Here is a 2153-nt window from a genome sequence, read left to right as displayed (position 1 = left end):
TCGTTTCAATATAGACTCAAACTTCTTAGAGCAACAGCGCGTTGCTGAACCTGCATACAGCAGTTTCCCTCTATGCTGGTCTCATATCACGTTGACTTAACGAGGCTTGCTCGTGAGTCAATCTATCTGTAGCTTTGTGTTTCTGTTGCGTCGCCATTCTGAAGCTGGTATTTTATGTATTTTTACATTGTAGCAGGCTATGCCCCGTGTTGATGGCTGCACTTCTGCTTGCAAGAAGCTGCATCGAGAAGTATCAGTGCTTGTTGAACAGAAGCCCAACAATTCAACAGCGGGCCCCGAATTTCTATATCAACGGTTCATAACAAGGCTGCCCCGCAGAAAGAGAACTAACAGGTGAAAGGGTTGGTCACACCGAGACGATGGAGTACATAAGCATGAAATAGAAAAAAACACCGCTTCGACCACCGTAGCTGTGAAAGAAGAAAGCGGGTGTGGTTATGATCCAGAGATTGAAATTATGGAAACTGGCGTTTTTATCTACACCCAGAAACTGATAAGAAACAGTAACCGGCAGAAGACGGAGATTTCGGCATTCAGAAAGCAGGGGGGAAATACCAAGCAGCGCATCTGCTTCTTCTTTTAGCATGAGCAAGGCAACATAATCCGAGATTGCAGACACACTAAAAGAGATAAGGAACTGGGGAAACAAGGCTTTGACCAGCACCGCCAGAGTAACAAACAAACAAAATGATTAGGTAAACTCCCTGGTCGGTACTCAACATGAGGCGCGCTGAGGGGGCCGAAACAGGCAACAGCCGCACCTGCAGATCCGCCTCGAACGAACTCTGTGCTTAACCAAGTTCGTATGAACCAGCAGGAATTTCTAGCGGTACTTAACATGCACTGACAAGTAAGCCTCATACCTAAAACCACGAGGAGGCGGTGCGCGGCGTAGTCGCAAAGGCGTCGCAAAAGAGTAAACGGATAATATAACGCTTGCCCTCTGGCCATAATCAAGGGCAGAAGCGAGCTGCAGTGTAAGTAAAAACTTAAAGCAAGAATTTCCCCAAAGCAGCCGACTTGCTTACCCTGTCCTCATGCTCCCTGGGGGGTTGAGCTCAGGGCCTGGATGTTGCGGGGAGGAGGCAGCCTGAAATGGGGTTGCAGCGCACCTCGCTGCGGCTGCTGATATAAGCCAGCCTCACGCGTGCACACAAGGAACCTTCAGCGGAGCTTCCTTTGCTGCATGCTTTACCTCTGAATGTACTTCTAGAATGTTTGCATTTGCTTACACGCGACCCACCAAGGCCAAGTGAGAGCTCCTGCGCTAGCTCATGCTACATACATCCTTCCTCTGTCCCCAGGCGTCCTGTGCGTGAGGCTCAGGGCATCGGTGTTGCGGGGAGGAGGCAGCCTAGATGATGTTGCATCGCACCTCGTTACGGCTGGTGATGCAAGGCTGCCTCACGTGTGTACACAAGGAAGCTTCAAAGACAAGTAATGGAAGCTCCAACGAAGCTTCCTTTACTGCGGTGTTTACCTCTGTACACGCTTATGGAGCATCTGTATTCACTTGGAGGCAACCTACCAAGGCCAAGTGAATGCTCCTGTGCTATCTGTTGGCTGACCATGCTATACTGCTGGGAGCTGCAGGAAGCTGAACGGGAATCCACTCCTACGGACTGCAATCGTTTNTGACCATGCTATACTGCTGGGAGCTGCAGGAAGCTGAACGGGAATCCACTCCTACGGACTGCAATCGTTTGAAAGAAACATATTACGAAATTCAATGTTTGCTAAAGTTACCACTAATTAGACTCGTAATTCTAAAGGAGCTAGAAGACCTAATGCATTGTAGTGCTCACGCACTGCAATACGACTTCGGGGGGGCCCCTTGGGGGCCCCCTCGGAATCCCGAGCACGTGCTCTTCTCAGAAGGCTCTCCGTTTAGTTGCATAGCAAATTACTGAATTAAATCAAAGTATAAACCCAAAACCACTCGTTTGAAGGCTTGAAGGACGCCTTCATCTCCAGTGAAAGTTGCCAGTTCCCCAAGTCGCAGTGAAACCTTCTGGGGTGAAACAAGCAAAGCAATCAGACAAATCACAGCTGAAGAAAGAATATTTGCATGCGTGTAGCGCTGGGTATAAATCGTGCGTGCAGGCAGTAGGTTGACGGCTCGCCGCTATCGC

Source organism: Eimeria mitis, genomic scaffold, assembly GCF_000499745.2.
Source record: "Eimeria mitis Houghton genomic scaffold, Emh_scaff1255, whole genome shotgun sequence".
NCBI classification, from domain to species: domain Eukaryota; phylum Apicomplexa; class Conoidasida; order Eucoccidiorida; family Eimeriidae; genus Eimeria; species Eimeria mitis.
This window is presented reverse-complemented; position numbering follows the sequence as displayed.